Consider the following 22,091-nt stretch of genomic DNA (forward strand, 5'->3'; position numbering starts at 1 on the left):
ACGGGGTTAATGGGACATCTTCTGTCGACGACCAGTGAGCAGGGTGATATGTGAGGCTGGATGACTCTCTGTGCTGGCCGTCCCGTGCCCTGCGGGGTGGTGAGAAGCCTCCCTTGTCCCCACCCACCAGATCACAAGGGCACCCCCACACACAAGAGGAGGGGTGACGGCCTGAAATGTCTTCACCTATTGCCCATTGTACCCTGAGCAGCAGAATCACTCTTGAGTAAGAGCCAATGTGAGGTAGGTGGATAGACAGATGATAGACAAGTAGATAGATACATAGATAAACACATAGATAGACACATAGATACATAGATAGATACATAGATACATAGATGAGAGAGATAGAGAGATGATAGATATAGAAATGATAGAAATAAAATGGATGGGTAGATGATGGATAGATGGAGAAATAGATAGATGCATGATAGATACATAGATAGACACATAGATACATAGATAGATACATAGATACATAGATGAGAGAGATAGAGAGATAGTAGATATAGAAATGATAGAAATAAAAATAGATGGGTGGAAAATGGATGGATAGGTGGGTGGATGAGTGGATGATGGATGGATGGATGGATGGAGAAATAGATGCATGATAGATAGATACATAGATAGATACATAGATATATAGATAGATACAGGAGAAAGAGATGATAGATATATAAATGGATGGCTGGATGATGGATAGATGATGGATATATGATGGATGAATAATGAATGGTAGATGGATGGATGGATGGATGGGTGGTGGATGGATGATAGATGGAAAAAGAAATAGATAAATACATGATAGATATATGATTGATAGATAGATAGATAGATAGATAAATGATAGAGAGAGATAGAGACATGATAGATATAGAAATGACATGATAGATACATAACTGATATAGATATAGAAATAAAAATGGACAGGTGGATGATGGATGAACAATGGATGAATGATGGATGTATGATGGATGGATGGGTGGATGATGGATGATGGATGGATGGATTAGTGGGTGGGTGGATGAATGGATGAATAGATGGATTGGTAGGTGGATGAGTGGGTGGATGGATGGATGGATGGATGATGAATGGATGGATGATGGATGAATGATGGATGGAGGGAGAAATAGATAGATAGATGATAGATATATAGATACATAGATAGATACATAATACATAGATACATAGATGAGAGAGATAGAGAGATGATAGATATAGAAATGATAGAAATAAAATGGATGGGTAGATGATTGATGGATGGGTGGGTGGATCAGTGGGTGGATGATGGATGGATGGAGAAATAGATAGGTGCATGATAAATGGGTAGATACATAGATAGATACATAGATAGATAGATACAGGAGAGAGAGATGATAGATATAGAAATGATAGAAATATAAATGGATGGGTGGATGATGGATAGATGATGGATGAATAGTGAATGGTGGATGGATGGATGGTGGATGGATGATGGATGGAGGGAGAAATAGATAGATACATGATAGATATGTGATAGATAGATAAATAGATAGATAAATGAGAGAGAGATAGAGACATGATAGATATAGAAATGATATGATAGATATAGAAATGATATAGATATAGAAATAAAAGTGGATAGGTGGATGATGGATGGATGGGTGGATGATGGATGGATGGATGGATTAGTGGGTAGATTGATGGATTAGTGGGTGGATGGATGGATTAGTGGGTGGGTGTGTGGATGGATGGATGGATGGATAGATGGATGGATTGGTGGATGGATGGATGGTGGATGGGTGGATGGGTGAATGATGGATGAATGGATGGATGGATGGATGGATCAGTGGATCACGGATGGATAATGGATGGCTGGATGAGTGGGTGGATGGTTGGATGGATGGATGGATGGATGATGGATGGATGATGGATGGATGATGGATGGAGGGAGAAATAGATAGATGATATATAAATAGATGATAGATAGATAGATGATAGATAGATAGATAGATAGATAGATAGATAGATAGATAGATAGATAGACAGACGATAGAATCTTTCATGCATGCTCCTCTTCAGCATTGTGGACATCTGGGGCTGGACCCCTTCCTGATGTTGGGACTCTTGTGCAGTGAAAGGGGTTAAGCACCATCCCCGGTCTGCACCTCTTAGGTGCCCGTCACCCCCACCTGCACCCCAGCTCTCTCTGCAGACAGGGCCACGCCTCCCTGGGAACACAGCCCCGCCGGCTTCGCTCTAGAAGGAAGAGGTCTCTGGGCCCCTTCTGTGAAGTGTTCCTATTCTCCCAGGCCAATGCCAGCAGCCGGCAATGTCTTATATCCTTACAGGACATAGACAAGTGAGCTCCCCATCTTTGTGAGGCTGACACCACCACCCTCCAAAACAGCGGCAATTCTTTTTCTCCAGGGTGATATGTCCTCTGTCTTCTGCGGCTCTGGATCCAGTGGAGGCTGGTTCTGCAAAGAGGAGGGGCTCTTTGAAAGCAGCCTGTCCCCTACACTTCCAGAGGGGAGCGTGGGCACCTGACTGCATTCAGCCCTCCCGTGTGCCCTTGAGTGGCCAGGCTGGCTTGGCAGAGAGAAGGTCTAGTCTCCCCGCCCCCCATGCCAGCCAGCCTCCTTCCAGCCATTCATGGCACTGATGGTGGGAGGCACACTATGCCCACAGCCTTGGGGCTGGCACAGGACAGGACAGTCTGCATTAGGATGGGGCATGGGGCTGGAGGAGGGGGAGATATTTCTGCAACCTGCCAGGGGTGCAACGCTCTCAGGATCGGAGCCAAAAAGCACCATCTGCCCCTTGGCGAGATGACGGAGCTCTTCAACCGCCGGCGGCAACCACGCGAGCCAGCGCCTCCCCGGGAACTCCGGGACCACACATGGTAAGACCTCGGATGGCCCCTGGAAACGGGGGCTCCCCCTGTGGCACTTCCTGGAAGTCGCCTACACCCCCTCCCACGTCCACCCCAGTAGCTAGAAGGCATGAGTATCCCAGATGATTCCAAACATGAACCGACTCTGTGGTTTGCGTAGAAGACACAGAGCCCTGCCGGATAGCTCCGTGGGTTAGAGCATCCTTACAAAGGAAGAGGTTGCCGGTTCGATTCCCGGTCAGGGCACACACAGGAAACAGATCGATGTTCCTTTCTCTCTCTTTCTCCCTCTCTCTCTCTGCCTTTCTCTCTCTAAAATCAATAAAATAAACATTAAAATAAAAACATTTGAAGAGATGAGTCAGGATGAGGTTGAACTTTGTTTCTCAGTTCTCCAAAAACTCCCCACAGAAATTTAAAAAAATATATAGAAGTACAAAAAAATCCTTTGATATTAAATCATTTGATATTAAAAAAAAAAAAAAGGTGTGGATATGGCTTGGGAGGTCACTGAACCTAAAATGAAATCTGACATGATTTCTGAGAGACAGAAAGAGGAAGTGATTTGTTGAAGGCAAAACTCTCCAAAAAAAAAAAAAGAACTTTTTTTTTTACAGAGACAGAGAGTCAGAGAGAGGGATAGACAGGGACAGACAGACAGGAATGGAAAGATGAGAAGCATCAATCACCAGTTTTTCGTTGCACGTTGCAACTTCCTAGTTGTTCATTGATTGCTTTCTCAAAAAGAACTATTTTTAAGTTCAATATTATCAAACGTTTAAGCACACACTCAACCTGGGACGATTGTCAACATATTACATGCGAGGAGAACTTGTTTTCTGCTGTTTAGTAGATCAAACTTAAAAAAAAAAAAAATGAAGTTCTAATATTTTTTTCCATGATCAAGTTGATGTTTTTTTTTTTTCCTCCTTGGGGAACACACCCCCTTCCTGACGAACCACTCGTCCAGAAGGATCTCTGACGGAGGACAGACAGTGACAACCCATTGGCACCAAGAACGTCACCTCTGCGTGGCCAAGACCACCAATCTCCACCCACAAACACTCACAGCCTCAAGGGCCTCTGCCATTGGAGGAAACCCGTTATGATGACATCTCACCCCCTTAGACCACCCCCCCAAACCAAAGCACCAAATTGCCTAAAGTCATGTGGTCTTGCAAGACTTACACCTTCCCCCCCCCCCAAAATCGTATTCCTTCTCACTCTAGTTTTGGGCACTGTACAATCTCAAACATTCACACTTGTAAGTTTAATTCTTCTCGAACCCCCTACGGCAGGGGTCCCCAAACTTTTTACACAGGGGACCAGTTCACTGTCCCTCAGACCGTTGGAAGGCCGGACTATAAAAAAAACTATGAACAAATCCCTATGCACACTGCACATATCTTATTTTAAAGTAAAAAAAACAAAACGGGAACAAATGCAATATTTAAAATGAAGAACAAATAAATTTAAATCAACAAACTGACCAGCATTTCAATGGGAGCTATGCTCCTCTCACTGACCACCAATAAAAGAGTTGCCTCTTCCGGAATTGCGGCGGGGGAGGGGGCGGATAAATGGCCTCAGGGGGCCGCATGCAGCCCGCAGGCCGTAGTTTGGGGACCCCTGCCCTATGGTATGTGTGAACACCCATAATACCCGGTCACTTTTATCGGTTTTTCTGTCATCTCTGCCTCGAGCAGCAGACACACACGTGAGAACCATCTGGTCCGTCACCGGCGGTCTGTGGTTATAAAAAGAAATTGTTGCATTTGGGTAAAATCCACAGAGACGGGAAGCAGATTAGGCGTGGCCGGGGGCTCAGGGGGGAGAAAGGAGAGTGAGCTTCCACCCGTGTAAAGTCCTCCGGGGCGATGGGAAAGGTTTGGGAGCTGCAGAGAGGTGTGGCTCGCACCATGTGGTGAGTGCACTGAAATGGACACTTCACAGGGGTTAAGGACATACTTCATGTGACTTCCCCTTCAATTAAAATATATATATTGCGCCTGACCTGTGGTGGCGCAGTGGATAAAGCATCGACCTGGAAATGCTGAGGTCGCCGGTTCGAAACCCTGGGCTTGCCTGGTCAAGGCACATATGGGAGTTGATGCTTCCAGCTCCTCCCCCCTGTCTCTCTCTCTCTCTCTCTCTCTCTCTCTCTCTCCTCTCTAAAATGAATAAAAAAGAAATTAAAATATATATATATTGCTTTCTCAACCCCCTGTCTTGTCCGGAGCGGGTAGCCCACAGAGCGGGCATTAGACACGAAGCCATCCTCACTGTGCGCGGGCATACTGACCCCCCACCACCAGCACGTTCCTGAGTCACGCGTCATGTTCATAAGCCCCCCGGGAGAGCAGCAGGCCCAACAGCAGACCTCCAGACAGCGGGGTCTGCGGTGCAGCCAAGATTTCCATCTGCCACCCTGATACACAGTGTGTCCGTAAAGTCACGGTGCACTTTTGACCGGTCACAGGAAAGCAACAGAAGACGATAGAAATGTGAAATCTGCACCAAACAAAAGGAAAACCCTCCCAGTTTCTGTAGGATGATGTGGCAGCATGTGCGCATGCACAGACGATGACGTCACACCGTGTATACAGCGGAGCAGCCCACGGCCATGCCAGTCGGGATGTGGACGGTACAGAGGAAAGTTCAGTGTGTTCTGTGGCTCGCTCAGTTAGAATCCGTGACCAAAGTGCCACGTGAATATCGGTGCGTTTATAACGAAGTGCCACCACATAGGAATAACATGACTCGGTGGGATAAGCAGTTGAAGGAAACCGGCAGTTTGGTGGAGAAACCCCGTTCTGGTAGCCATCAGTCAGTGACGAGTCTGTAGAGGCTACACGGGATAGCTACCTAAGGAGCCCTAAAAATCTGTGCGTGAGCCCACATCGAACTGCACTGAATAGGTATGAAACTGGGAGAGTTTTCTCCCGCCTGACTTAGGTCAAGGTCATTCCCTGGTGTGGGACCCCTGGCTTTTCTCACACACCCCCTTTGTTCCCGTCCCCCACACCGTTCCTGACGGGTGGGTCTGACCCCGGGCGCTGAGCGTACCCTGTACCAGATATCTAACCCCCACCCCCCAAGTCCCCTTCACGACTGCCCCTGGCTCCGCGAAATCACACCTCTTCTGTTTCTATTTCCCCTCCCCTGACACATTTCCCAGGACAAAATGGAAGATATTAACCTTTCTCCTTTCTTTCTTTCTTTCTTTCTTTCTTTCTTTCTTTCTTTCTTTCTTTCTTTCTTTCTTTCTTTCTTTCTTTCTTTCTTTGTTCCTTCCTTCCTTCCTTCCTCTCTCTCTTTCTTCTTTTTCTTTCTTTCTCTCTTTCTTTTTCTTTCTTTCTTTCTTTCTCTCTCTTCTTTTCCTTCCTTCTTTCCTTTCTTTCTTTCTTCCTTTCTTTCTTTCATTTTCTTTCTTTCTTTCTTTCTCTCTCTCTTTCTTCTTTTCCTTCCTTCCTTCTTTCCTTTCTTCCTTGTTACCTCCCTCCCTCCCTCCATCCCTCTTTTCCTTCCTTCCTTCCTTCCTTCCTTCCTCCCTCCCTCCCTCCATCCCTCTTTTCCTTCCTTTCTTCCTTCCTCTCTCCCTCTTCTTCCTTCCTTCCTTCCTTCCTTCCTTCCTTCCTTCCTTCCTCTCTCCCTCCTCTTCTTCCTTCCTTCCTTCCTTTCTTTATTCCTTCCCTTTCTACTTCCTTTTTCCTTCCTTCCTCCTTCCTTCCTTTCTTCTTTCCTTCCTTGTTTCCTTTCTCCCTCCCTCATTTCCTTCCTTCCTTCCTTCCTTCCTCCCTTTGTTCCTCCCCCCTCATTTCCTTCCTTCTTTCTTTTTTCCTTCCTCCCTTCCTTCCTCCCTCTCTCCCTCCCTCATTTCCTTCCTTCCTTTCTCCCTCTCCCTCTGCCTTTATCTGCTCCTTCCTTCCTTCCTTCTTTCCTTCCTGCCTCCCTTCCTCCTTCCCTCCCTCCCTCTCTCCTTCCTTCCTTCCTTCCTTCCTTCCTTCCTTTCTTTCTTTCTTTATTTCTTTCTTTTCTTCCTTCCTTCCTTCTTTCTTTCTTATTCGCCCAAGAACACCCCCTCTCCCAGACACGAGGACGTAGCCCCCTCCCCAGGAAAGCCAGGGCCTCAAGCCTGCCAAGCCACCAGCTACCAGCAGGACATAATGCGCCCCTCCTCCTGCTCTGCGAGGGGCACGCCCCGTCAGCGGTCACAGGAAAGACGGTTATTCCACCTGAATCCTAATGACCCCGCCCTTCCAGTCCCCGGCATAAGGAACATTATGTCCACCCACAGACATGTCCACCCGTGTTCGTGGAAGCGCTGTGCACAAGAGTCAGCAGGTGGCGTGGATGGTCAGGGTTTCTAACAGAGAGGAAGCTCAGAGGGAATTACAGAAGAAAAAATGGGGGTGGGGGAGGGAGAAACAGGAGACATGCCTTGGGGTGCTGAGCACCCCCGATGCAATGCACACTGGATGCATTATTATAGAATCATACCCCTGACACCTGTGTCACTTCACTAAGCAATGGCACCCCAACAGATAAATTAATTCAATTAAAAGAAAAAGACTCAGCCCGGAATGGCCCACGAACACCCTCACATTCTTCCAGAAGCCCTTTATTTTTTATAAAAATAAAATAAAATAAAGAAACTTCACAGGGGGTGACCTGATCATACACCCCTGTCCGGGGCAGCCCGTGATGGGTCCTCCCGGCCCTAGGCCGGCCGGGGACTTCTTGGTTCCAAGGTCTATCTTTGCTGTAAGTGCTTCACGAAAAAGGCTGGAAGCTGGTCCAGTCCATTGTTCACTAAGTGACCCAGCCTCTGAAATACCGGCATCAGCACCTGGAAGCTGCACCTGTTCTCAACACGGCACAGAAATGTCACCCATCCGTGCTTCCTGCTTCCGGCACCTTCTGTCACCACCTCCCTTATGGCCCCTCCTTCAACTCGAACCCGGGAACAGAAACCACAAGCCGTCCGTCCGCGGAAAGCATTTTCCTCAGTCTGTTCCCAGCAGCCAGATCCTCTGTTAGCCTCAAATATTGATACATTATATATATAAAGTATATGTATACATTATATACATTATATATTACATGTATACATTATATATATAATATATTATATGTATGATATATTATGTATATTATATTATACATTTTATATATAATACATTATATATATAATACATTTTATATATATATCTATATATATCTATATATATATAGATATAGATATAGATATAGATATAAAGGTCTACCGGAAAGTTCTGTCCATTTCTATCACAAGTGTTGACACGTAAGCACATTTGTATCTGGCGCATGTGTGCCTCTCTATTTTTATCACTTAATGTATACATAGTGACATAGCAAATTAACTAAAATAAAGTTGATTCACGTCAGTCTTATGTGTGAAGCCATAGTGTACCCATGGCTACCGATAATAAAGTTCATTGACGCCACTGTCATTGTTACGAATTGCAACAAGGAAGAAATGCTACAGAAGCATGTAGAAATTTACTGAAAGTGTTTGGTGGAGGTACAGTTTCTGAGAGGACGTGCGGAAGATGGTTCGAGAAATTCAAAACAGGTGATTTCGACCTTTCTGATAAGCCACGTTCTGGGTGACCATCTTCGATCGATAATGATGTTGTTAACACCATGCTGGAGCAAGATTCTTTTCTGACAACATCGGAGATCGCAGAAAGGCTTAATTCAACTCAGCAAACCATTTCGGACCATATTCGGAACATAGGATTGCTGTGGAAATATATTACTTAATAAAGTTTATCGACAGTAAGAAAAATTTGTTTGTATTTTTGTTTTATTCCAAAAATGGACAAAACTTTCTGGTAGACCTTTTATACATTATACAAAGATATTTATATTTAATGTATATAATGTATATGCATATACATTATAAATATAATGTATATAAATATAATGTGTATTTCTACACATTGTATTATTATATTTATGTAATGTATATATAAAACATATAATGTATATAAGTGTATATATGAATATATGATGTGTGTGTATATACATATATAATGTTTATATATATATATATAAACTTTCCGCATAGGTTGGGATGTTCTGACGTTGACAGGTACTAGAATCGTTTTTAAGGGGGCTAGAGGAAGCCTCCGCCCCATGACATGGCGTCTGAGCACGTGTGTGGCCGGGGACGGGTGAGGGGAAGGGACAATGAATCGTTCACAGTTGCTACAAACAAACAGCACGTGGGTTGTAGGTGCGGCTGTCCCGGTTAGCGGGCCCTCTCTGCTCCTGACTCCGGTCCCAAGAGGAGCCTGTCCCAAGTGTTTGCTTCCGCTTCGGCCCGGGCCCTGGGGTCCCAGCACACAGAGGGAGACATGACCCCACCTGAGATGTTGGAACCCAGCCCCGTCGAACGCCGGTGATACATTATCCTGGTCAACACAGGTTCATCTTAGGAAATCCACTTGCGTTTGCAAATGTGTTTTTGTAATAACACGAGAAACTGTCTGCGGTAACATTCGTGAGTGCTTTTTTTCTATGAAAAAAAAATGATAATATATTTTTTTTAATGATTGAATGAAGACTATCTAGTTCAAATGATTTAAAAAAAATTGAGAGGTCATAGACTAAACTCAGGGTGGACATCGTAATATAGTTCCCTTCTTTCTTCTTAAATTAAGGAGAAAGTATTTATTGTCGTGGCGAATTCTCTAGTTACCATAAGACGGTGTTTCACTCGCCCTCCGTTTAATAAAAGTCAGCCCCCAAAACGGGGGCTTGAATTATCTATTGTTTTTCCAGTGTCCAAGTACTTGGTTACAAGTGTCAACACGGTAACCAGTTAGTCATTGTTGACCTTGTAAGCCTCACCCGGGGCTCCCGTTGCAAAACTGCAGTTGACACAAAATATCAGATGATTGTGGGCAGCAACATTGTTTCGCTCCCCGGGGATGTGGCAATGTTTTTACGATAAATTGTGTGTCTGTGGTTTGCAAACACCCTCCCAGGTCAAGGCAAGGGATAAATTGTGTGTCTGTGGTTTGCAAGGATCCCCTCCCCTCCAGGTCAAGGCAAGGCACGTGGCCCTAAATTCTCCTCCCATCTGCATCACTCTGGGATTAGCAAAGCCATCATCAGTAACTGCAGGGGACGGGTGACATCAACTGCCTCACAAAGTCCCCAAGAACTGAACACAGGGTCCCTGGGTGGGGGTGGGGGGGGTGTCCCATGTTAGGGACAAGCTCAGAATTTCACAGCGTGAATGTGAATGTGGTCTTCCCTCTCGCTCAACTTGTGATTCCTGCAGGACACCCACACACGGGTACTGATAACGTCCACGGTGTTAAGTGCTGAGCCGTGACATTTCAGCATCACAGTTTAAAGACAGTAGAGCAGGGGTCGGGAAGCTTTTTGGCTGAGAGAGCCATGAATGCCACAGATTTCAAAATGTGATTCCGTGAGAGTCATACAACGACCCGTGTACCTGATGCATCATCCAATAAAAATATTTGGTGTTGTCCCGGAGGACAGCTGTGATTGGCTCCAGCCACCCACAACCATGAACATGAGCGGTAGGAAATGAGTAGATTATAATACGTGAGAATGTTTTATATTTTTAACGTTATTATTTTTTTTATTAAAGATGTGTCTGCGAGCCAGAGGCAGCCATCCAAAGAGCCACATCTGGCTTGCGAGCCATAGGTTCCCGACCCCTAGCTAGAATCATCATTACTGTGTTTCTGCACTCAGTTTCAACGGTCCGTGATCACAGTGTTGTTCCACCAAGGAGCCAGGATTTATGGGGAGGGGGTTGTTGTGCAGGGAGCAAGGACAGTTTTGAGTGTTTCAAGCCGCTGTCCCCAGAGAAGAGATGTGTTAACTTCTGCATTCTGTTTGGTGGCGTTTTAAGGAGTTATTGACGTGCGCTTGGGAGAGGTTGGTGGTAATATTTCTCTGATGGGTGTAAGAATGTCCTGCAAATGCAGGTAACTCCCATATGTGTGATTTTTTTTTATCAGGCACTCTGCATCAGTGCAAACAAAATAAGCTAAAAAAAAATAATAATAACATCCTTAAGCTTACAAAGCTTTTTCAACTTTTTTAAAAAAAATACAGACGTGCCCATGTTTTCTCAGACTGTGATTTCTGCCCTGCATTTTGGGCTGTGTGATCTTTTCTATACAAATATAACCTCAGCTTCCCTGAAGGGAATCTCTTACATGGATAGATAACAAGGAAAATGGAAGTGGATTCCAGAGCGTGGAGGTTTGAAGAGGTCTCTGGGCCACAGCTGAGGTAGAAGTTGCTTAATGGAGTATGATTGTCATAGCAGAGATTGCTGGACCCTTGATCCTTTTGTCAGGTTTTGTTTGTGTTTTTTTTTTTTTTAAAGAGCAAATGGGAACAAATCAAGAGCAGGGCTGTTTTCTTTACAGGGAAATGGTAGCCCAATTCAGGAGGACAAATTTGGGCCTCTCTATTTGTCTATGAATGTATGTCTAATATATATTATCTATCTATCTTTTATCCATCCATCCATCCATCCCTGTAACTATGTATCTATTTATCTATCTATTTATCATATTCTATCTATATTTATCTATCTATCTATGTATCTATAATCTTATATATCTATCATCTGTCATCTATGTATCTATTATCTATCTATGTATCCATCCATCCACCCATCCATCCATCCACCCACATCTATCTATCTATCTATCATCTATGTATCTATCAATCCATCCACTCATCCACTTATCCACCCATCCACTCATCCACCCATCCACCCATCCATCCATCCACCCATTCACCCATCCACCCGTCCTGTCTGTCTGTCTATCTATCTATCTATCTATCTATCTATCTATCTATCTATCTATAATCTTCTATATCTATCTATCTATCTATCTATCTATCTATCTATCTATCTATCATCTGTCATCTATATATCTATTATCTATCTGTGTATCTATCCATACATCCACCCATCCACCCACCCATCCATCCTATCTATCTATCCATCCACCCATCCATCTATCCATCCACCCATATCTATCTATCTATCTATCTATCTATCTATCTATCATCTTCTATATCTATCTATCATCTATCTATCTATCTATCTATCTATCTATCTATCTATCTATCTATCTATCTATCTATCTATCCATCCACTCATCCACCCACCCACCCCTCCTGTCTGTCTGTCTATCTATTTATCTACCTACCTACCTATCCAAACACATATACGCACACCCACATATAAAAATGATGTCTGTGACTGGTATTGAATATACATTTAATGTGGTGTTGACACAGTGTTTGTCCACCTGAGGCAATGCCCTCCACCTCCAGGGGACACCTGGCAGTGCCTGGGGACATTCGGCTTGTCCCAACTGACACAGGGCGAGCTCCTGGCGTGCGCTGGGGTGCAGACCAAGGACACGGCTTCCTCACAGCACCCAACGGTGCCCGGGCATCGTGGCTGCAAAGCATTCTCTGACTGCAAATGTTAACAGCACCAAGGCTGAGCAAGCCTGGGCCAGTGATGACTGATGAACTATTCAGAGAGATGCGTGGAATTTACACATCGCGGGGACGGACCCCTCACTGTGATAACCAGAACAGCTCACACGCTGAATGGGGGGAGAGCTGAGTGCCGTCCACCCGCTAAACGGTGTGTCCAGCACGGTCCCCCTTCCTCCTGCACCAGGGGTCCCCAAACTACGGCCCGCAGGCCACATGCGGCCCCCTGAGGCCATTTATCCGGCCCCCGCCACACTTCTGGAAGGGGCACCTCTTTCATTGGTGGTCAGTGAGAGGAGCATAGTTCCCATTGAAATACTGGTCAGTTTGTTGATTTAAATTTACTTGTTCTTTATTTTAAATATTGTATTTGTTCCTGTTTTGTTTTTTACTTTAAAATAAGATATGTGCAGTGTGCATAGGGATTTGTTCATAGTTTTTTTTTATAGTCCGGCCCTCCAGTTGTCTGAGGGACAGTGAACTGGCCCCCTGTGTAAAAAGTTTGGGGACCCCTGACCTACACCCACCGCAATGCCATCTCCATCGGCGTAAACGTGACTCCATCTCCTACATCCTGCTCACGCCAAACAATCTAAAAAGTCCCTGAACAATTTTTTTAAACAAATGCTCCCATACGTTATCTGAGGTTTTGTTTTTGTTTTGTTTTTTAAAGTGGTTTATTATTTTTTTTAAATGCACTTACCAACACGTCTCTGGAACCCCCCTCAACCTCCAAGCTTGCATTGTTCGCCCCACGAGATGAGTCAGACAGACACACTGAGAAGCTGCTGGGCTTCTAACTGCGCCCCGCCTCTGGCCGCAGGACCCGGGGAGGGAGGGAGGCGTGGGGTTTCTCCGCTGGCGACTCCGGGGGAGACCGGGAAGGGGAAGCTCTGAAAAGCGCATCAGATAAAAGCCTGTCGCCTGCCCCGTGGGTCGGGGGACGAGGGATCGGGTTCATTTCAGAGTCAGGTTACCCAGCACAGAGAACACCTTGTCCTGCCCGGCGCTGAGTGGACGGCATCGTCAAAAGGTCGCGGGTGGTTGCTTAAGTTTTCTTTTATTTTTCCTTTTTTTTTTTTTTTTTTTGAAATAACTGGACCTTCTTCCTCTCTGGTGGGGGCAGCTACGTGAGTTAGAAACACATAGCTGGAAAGGTTCGGAAAGGTTCTCCGCCGGCCCTTGTGCGGGGGACTCGGCACAAGACAACAAAAATCAACGTCCTGGCCCTGGCCCGTTGGCTCAGTGGTAGAGTGCCGTCCTGGCGTGCGGAAGTCCCGGGTTCGATTCCCGGCCAGGGCACACAGGAGAAGCACCCATCTGCTTCTCCACTCCTCCCCCTCTCCTTCCTCTCTGTCTCTCTCTTCCCCTCCTGCAGCCGAGGCTCCATTGGAGCAAAGATAGCCCGGGCTCTGAGGATGGCTCCTCGGCCTCTGCCTCAGGCGCTAGAATGGCTCTGGTTGCAACAGAGCAATGCCCCAGATGGGCAGAGCATCGCCTCCTGGTGGGCATGCCGGTGGATCCCTGTCGGGCACATGCAGGAGTCTGTCTGACTGCCTCCCCGTTTCCAACTTCAGAAAAATACACACACACAAAAAAATCAACGTCCTCTCAGCCGGACCCTCACCACCCACCGGCAGAGGGTCCTGGAATTCCATTTCTACTGTTCTGAATAAATACATCTCCTGTTTGGGCTTGTCCCAAAGTCTTCCCTCCTTGGCAACACACCCAGGACGCCTCAAAGGACAACCAACTAGCCCTAACACCACCTCCTGTCCCCAGCCCCGACCTGTCCCCAGCTCCAAGAGGCACAAGAACCCTTCTGTGAGTCTCCCAAGGGCACCACCTCCAACACAGGAGCAGCCCGTTCCTCACAGGGAGGGTCAGCTCTTCTCCAAGATGCCGTTTTTCCTTCCTCCCTTCCTCATAAGGCAGCGGACGGTGGGGACTCCTCTCCTGAGCTCAAAACAGAAGCAAGATGCCTGACCTGTGGGGGTGCAGTGGATAAAGCGTAGACCTGGAAATGCTGAGGTCGCTGGTTCGAAACCCTGGGCTTGCCTGGTCAAGGCACATATGGGAGTTGATGCTTCCAGCTCCTCCCCCTTCTCTCTCTCTCTCTCTCTCTCTCTGTCTCTCCCTCTCCTCTCTAAAATGAATAAATAAATAATTTAAAAAAAAAACCCAGAAGCAAGCAGTCATTACCGGCGTGAGCTCCTCACGACCCATTATTTCCGGCCCCACGTGGGTCGGTCTAATGATACGGGTAAAGCCATAAAAAAAAAAAAAGTACTTGTCTAAGGTCTTCAGGTTTATATTTCTTTGTATTTTTTTTTCTTCTTTGTATTTTTATTTTTCGCCTTCATCGGTTCCATAAATAGAGAACGCCTTGTGGGAACAATAGGAACAAGTCCTCACGGCTGGCGTCCACACATATTTTGAACTATTCGTTGTTTACTTTTTTTTTTTAACACTGAGATGTTCTCTTGGGCGTGGTCACCGGGATATTAGCTCTTCGTAGAAAAAAAATGATTCCTTAGAATAATAGCCTCGGAACTGGGTTTCCAAGGAGAGTAGGGTTTTCTCGAATGGGGCACCGTCCTGGGACCTCATTTATTTAACAACCCTCAGCGCAGCGTAAAAACCATGTCCTGAGAATGGGCGGCAGGTACCCCAGACATGCACTATGCTGGCCACTAACATCATTATTCTATTTGCTTTCTTCTTTTCCAAGTGAGAAGAGGGGACATTGAGAGACAGACTCCCTCGTGCATCCCAGCTGGGATCCACCTGGCAACCCTCATCTGGGGACGATGCTCACAAAAGAGCTATTTTTAGTGCCTGAGGCAGAGACTCCATGGAGCCAACTCGCTCAAATCAATGGAGCCATGGCTGTGGGAGGAGAAAACATGAGAGAGAGAGAGAGAAAGACAAAAGAGGGAGGGGTGGAGAAGCCAATGGGCGCTTGCCCTGTGTGCCCTGGTCGGGAATTGAACCCGGGACTTCCACACCCCAGGCTGATGCTCTACCTCTGAACCAGCCAGCCAGGGTTACTCACACAATCCGTAGGCTCTACTTGGAGTAAAAGGCACAAGCACATGGTCCTCGTCCCTCCCCCCGACCTCTGACGCTCACGGCTTTCCACACTCAGCTGGTTCTCCAAGTCTCTCCCCCTCTGGAAGGCTTCAGAGACCCCCCTGTAGCTATATAATCATGGAGGTGTGCACACACGTACAATGAGGCTGCAGCACACTGATACATGCTTGTAGGCAATGATACATGGTGTCTGTGGAGAAGTATAGCGTGCTAACCCTTCCCTTTCCTCCCTTCCCTGCCCTCTGCGCTTCCTACTTAGCTGTTTCTTGTTTTCCTGACCGTCCACGCTGCCTGCCCATCACTGTCCACCACAGGCTCCTGGGTCTACTGACCTCTGGCCTTATCCAAATGCCCACACTGGGGGTGCCTGGCGCTCGCCAAGGACGCCATCATCGCCCCCTGGGCGGGCAGCTGTGGAGCCTCTGCTTCAGGCACTAAAAATAGCTTTTTTGTGAGCATCGGCCCCAGATGAGGGTTGCCAGGTGGATCCCAGTTGGGATGTATGAGGGAGTCTGCCTCTCTATGTCCCCTCTTCTCACTTGGAAAAGAAGAAAGCAAATAAAATGTGGAATGTGGCTGCCAACATGAGGCACCTTCCTCAAACAACTTGGAGTCCCTGGGAGGGTGCCCGGAGCAGTGTCCCTCAGAGCTGACTCACACGGGAGAGCGTGCACAGGGCACCCCTTCAGCTCTCTCTGAGGGCTCTCTACGGGGCCCACCGTGCTGGGGAACCGGACACCCCGTTTGTGCTGTGACCTGCATCTCCTGCATACGAGAGGCTGACCACCTTCTCAGGTGGCTGGACACAGGGTATCGAGTCTTGAAGCTTTTCCCCTCCAGGACCTTTTCAGGGGCCCAGCCCTGAGGCCCTTCTGTCTGAGCAGCTGCACAAACAGAGTCAGGGAGGTGCGGGGGTGATGTGCACTTCAGCAGGGACCTTTCCAATTAGCGTCCGCAGTTTTAAATAAGTCATACTGCCTATGTGCTTGTGTGTGTGTGTGTGTACAAACATCAACGTGTACAATGACACATACACGTTTTATATATATGTCAGGTTGTATATACACATCTAGGTTTACACGTGCTACATTTATGCTTCTTTGTCTACTGTATATGTATATATAAATATACTGTATATGTATATACAATTATATTGTGTTGTATTATATATCTACATTGTATTATATTGTATTGTATTATATATAGTATTATATTGTATTGTATTATATATAGAATTACATTGTATTGTATTATATATCTACATTGTATTATATTGTATTGTATTATATATAGTATTATATTGTATTATATTATATATAGTATTACATTGTATTGTATTATATATCTACATTGTATTATATTGTATTGTATTATATATAGTATTAAATTGTATTATATATCTACATTGTATTATATTGTATTGTATTATATATATAGTATTATATTGTATTGTATAATATATCTACATTGTATTATATTGTATAATATATCTACATTGTATTATATTGTATTGTATTATATATCTACATTGTATTATATTGTATTGTATTATATATCTACATTGTATTATATTGTATTGTATTATATATCTACATTGTATTATATTGTATAATATATCTACATTGTATTATATTGTATTGTATTATATATCTACATTGTATTATATTGTATTGTATTATATATCTACATTGTATTATATTGTATAATATATCTACATTGTATTATATTGTATTGTATTATATATCTACATTGTATTATATTGTATAATATATCTACATTGTATTATATTGTATTGTATTATATATCTACATTGTATTATATTGTATTATATTGTATTGTATTATATATCTACATTGTATTATATTGTATTGTATAATATATCTACATTGTATTATATTGTATTGTATTATATATCTACATTGTATTATATTGTATTGTATTATATATCTACATTGTATTATATTGTATTGTATTATATATATAGTATTATATTGTATTGTATTATATATCTACATTGTATTATATTGTATTGTATTATATATCTACATTGTATTATATTGTATTGTATTATATATCTACATTGTATTATATTGTATTATATTGTATTGTATTATATATCTACATTGTATTATATTGTATTGTATTATATATCTACATTGTATTATATTGTATTGTATTATATATCTACATTGTATCATATTGTATTGTATTATATATCTACATTGTATCATATTGTAACACTGCATTGAGCTGTCGGATACATTGATGTGTAGATGTGGATATATAGGTCTCTAAAAAATATGGGCCTGTTTTTTCTATGTAATGTAAAAATAAATATACCTTCTTTTAATTTTTACTTATTGATTTTTATGAGAGAGGAAGGAAGGGAGAGAGAGAGAGAGACAGAGATGAGAACATCAATGTGTTCCTGTATGTGACCTGACCAGGAATCAACCTCTGTGCTTTAGGGCAATGCTCTAACCAACCGAGCTATCTGGCTGGGGCCAAAGATACCTTTATGTTTTCCTGGAGAAGCCTCCCTAATCCAGAATTATATATATATATATAATATATATACAAATATATATATTGTTATATATATTATATACAAAAATCACATATGTTATATTATATAAATGATGTTTTATATGTAAATTATATAATATAAAGATAGATTTTATGAATAAATGACATGTAATATAAATGACATACTTTACGTGTAGATTACAAAAGATAAATGATCTCTTTTACATGTAGATTATGTAATATAAAGGATAAGTTTTCTAACCAAATTATATGTCATGTAAATGATACACTTACATGCCATATATATTTTATATTTATGTTACGCGTAAATTACAATACCATCTCTATATAAATCACACGTAAAAGAAAGGATAGTCTCTGTATACACCGTATATTATAAAATGATAGTCTCTGTATACACTGTATATTATAACTCATGTATATTATAAATTACAGTCTCTAAGTATAGTTATTATGGTGTAAAGTCTGCTTTGCATTTCCTAGGGCCAGGGCTCGCTCTGTACCCGTGCATTTCGGGACAGGACGAATTACTTTATTTCTCCATAAGGAGAAATAAAAAAGAGAATCCTCTCTTTTTAGCGTGTCTTCACCACCCGGTCAGCAGGGGATGCGAATTCTGCACTCGGAGGCGTCGTAAGGCATCGGTCAGAGATTCCTCCCCGGGACTCACTCTGTTCTAACTCCCCCCTTCATGTGAAGACAAGAGAGTTATCCCCTCCAGAGCGGTCCAAGCTGCGTCTGACCTGGCTCCTTGAGATGGAGCTGACCAGCTTGCGGCCATGGGGCCACCCACGAGGGGACAGTGACAGTAGCAAACACTCCGTACGGAAGGGCGTCATCCCCTGGTGTCCTTCAGAACGCCTCCAGCGTCCCCCTGCTCGCTAGGTCTCGGGCAGATGACATCTCGGTGACTCACGCCATCTGGCCTGCTGATAAGACTCAGTACATTTTCTTCCCCCTGTCCTGGAAGGTAGGGTGGACAGCAAAGCCACTGCCCGCACTCGAGAAGGCTGGAGATAAGGTCCCTCCTCTCCGCCGCTCTGTAAACTCCGGACCCCCCTGTGTTTTGGAATCGGTACCTGCCGGGTAAATCACTCACGGTGCGCATTCTAAACCCTGTCCTGTCCTGGCGTTCTCAAGAAAACACCAACGTACCAGGTCGGAAAAACAACGATGAGGTCAGGACCCCTCTTCCCCCCTCCCCCAGTGACCTCATTTTAACTTAATCCCCTCGTTATAGGTTATAGACCCGTCTCCAAAGGCAGCCCCATTCTGGGGTCCTGGGAGGTTAGGGCTTCAACCCCCAGAAATTGGACAGGACAATGGGGTTATCTCAGATGGTAAAAGCTTTGGATGCACTCCAGAAATGAACTTCAAAAACCAGATGCTTGAATATGGAATCAGCCTCCCAAAGAGTAGGATCCTTGGTTACAATGTTTCACTTTCCACCCAGGGTGGGTTGTTGCAACCTGAAGCCCTGGAACGTCTCATCTTTCTAAGGTTGGGTGGAGTTTTAAAAAGGGTTGTTTACACTGCTTCTTGCTTTCATTTTTTTAAGTCATGATTCTAAATACTTTTCTGCTTATAGGAGGGATACACACAGTATGTCCTTTTGCAGGGGGGGGGGGATTAATTGTCCCTTAACACCCTTTGACCATGTTTCAGTGTGGCTTATTCACACAGTGTCTGCGCACTGGAGATGCTGGCTACAAATGTGTCTTTATTTTGTTTTACATTTCCACCCATTTGTTACATTTTAGGGAGTCTGGCACTATTCATCCTCCCACCTTGGCGGGTGAGAAATATTCTTCCGGGACCTTCCAGGGACTTGAAAACTCACTCTTTTGTTCCTGTCTGATTGTGTTGACTTTGTTTTCCGCCCCTCCCCCTGCCCCTTGAAAGTGAACGCTCCCCGAACTTCTCTCAGGGACTGTTTGTGGGGTTCTTTAATGTGGTACCGGGTGAGACTTGGTTTGATCCAATCTTTCTCCTAACTCATGTCTCTCACTCACTACTGTGCTCAGATACTAGTCATCATCACTATCTTCTCCGTAACCGTATAGGACCTTGGAAAATTCAAGTTCAGACACCCAGTTAAACGTCACCGGGACCTGGCTGAGGGGACTTCCCTCAACCCCCTCTGCCCCCCCCCCCCGGACCAGACAGGAACTCCGCAGGATCCAATCCCAGGTCTGTCTGGCCCCCTGGCAGAGTTAACCGGTCCCCAAACAGCCTCTCGGACGGACGGTTGTCTTTGAAATCGCTCATGCAGACAGAGAGACAGGTGTTTGCAGGAGGGTGCTCTGTGCTTGAACGCGGGTCTGTCGCTGTGACAACCCCGAAGGCCCTTGAACTTCCCCGGGTTTTAATTTGAGTCCGACGAACGTTCATGTACCCCGTTTCCCCGCAAATAAGACCTAGTGCAATTTTTTTTTCAAGCTGAGAAATAGAAAGCCTTCCCTGAAAAATAAGACCTGGTGTGTCTTTAGGAGCAAAAATTAATATAAGACACTGTCTTATTTTGGGGGGAAAACAGGGTAGATGGTTGTACTGTTATAAAGTAGCATACCTCAATTCCGCGGGTTGCATACAGACACCAAGGCAGGATACAGCAGAATTTTTAGGAGGAGATTTTTTATTTTTTATTTTTTGCATTTTTCTGAAGTTGAAAACAGGGAGAGACAGTCAGACAGACTCCCGCATGCGCCCGACCGGGATTGACCCGGCACACCCACCAGGGGCGACGCTCTGCCCACCAGGGGGCGATGCTCTGCCCATCCTGGGCGTCGCCATGTTGCAACCAGAGCCACTCTAGCGCCTGGGGCAGAGGCAAAGGAGCCATCCCCAGCGCCCGGGCCATCTTTGCTCCAATGGAGCCTTAGCTGTGGGAGGGGAAGAGAGAGACAGAGAGGAAGGCGTGGCGGAGGGGTGGAGAAGCAAATGGGCGCTTCTCCTGTGTGCCCTGGCCGGGAATCGAACCCGGGTCCTCTGCAGGCTAGGCCGACGCTCTACCGCTGAGCCAACCGGCAGGGCTGGAGGAGATTTATTAATAAGCCGGCTGCATATAACTTACACGGGCTATAGCTGACCCAAATCATGTAGCCCCAAATATAGCTCTGAGGCTAGTTATATAGACTTCATCACATATAGGTTGGGGGGAAAGGAAGGGAAGAATGACACAATAATCAATCATTAACAAGCTTATAACATTCATCTATAGGATCTATAAAAATATTCCTACATATTAAAACTTCCAAGGTAACACGATAGTGATGTCATTTTACATATCAAAGACATTCACAAATCTCCTAGAGCAGGGGTTGGGAACCTTTTTGGCTGAGAGAGCCATGAATGCCACATATTTTAAAATGTCATTCCATGAGAGCCATACAGTGACCCGTGGATGTGACGCATCATCCAATAAAAATGTGGTGTTGTCCCGGAGGGCAGGTGTGATTGGCTCCAGCCACCCGCAACCATGAACATGAGCAGTAGGAGATGAATGGATTGTAATCCATGAGAATGTTTTATATTTTTAACGTTATTATTTTTTTTATTGAAGATTTGTCTGCGAGCCATCAAAAGAGCCACATCTGGCTCACGAGCCATAGGTTCCCGACCCCTGTTCTAGTATCTACCTCCCATTCCTTTGTCTAGATCAGGGGTGGTCAACCTGGTCCCTACCGCCCACTAGTGGGCGTTCCAGCTTTCATGGTGGGCGGTAGCGGAGCAACCAAAGTATAAACAAAAAGATAGAGTGAACTAGAGTAAGTTGTTTTATAAAGTTTGATTCTGCCAAACATAGTAAAATTCTGACATAAAGTACTTGGTAAGTAATTATTATTATATGCTTTCACTTGCTGTCACTCTGCTTTATAAATTTTATAAAGTTACTTTCCTACTTTATAAATCACCATGACTGTGGAACCGGTGGGCTGTTAGAAAATTTTACTACTAACAGAGATACAAAAGTGGGCGGTAGGTATAAAAAGGTTGATTGCCCCTGGTCTAGAGGTATATGTTACTCTCAGGATTCCAG

This window comes from Saccopteryx bilineata, chromosome X, assembly GCF_036850765.1.
Source record: "Saccopteryx bilineata isolate mSacBil1 chromosome X, mSacBil1_pri_phased_curated, whole genome shotgun sequence".
In the NCBI taxonomy this organism is placed as follows: Eukaryota; Metazoa; Chordata; class Mammalia; order Chiroptera; family Emballonuridae; genus Saccopteryx; species Saccopteryx bilineata.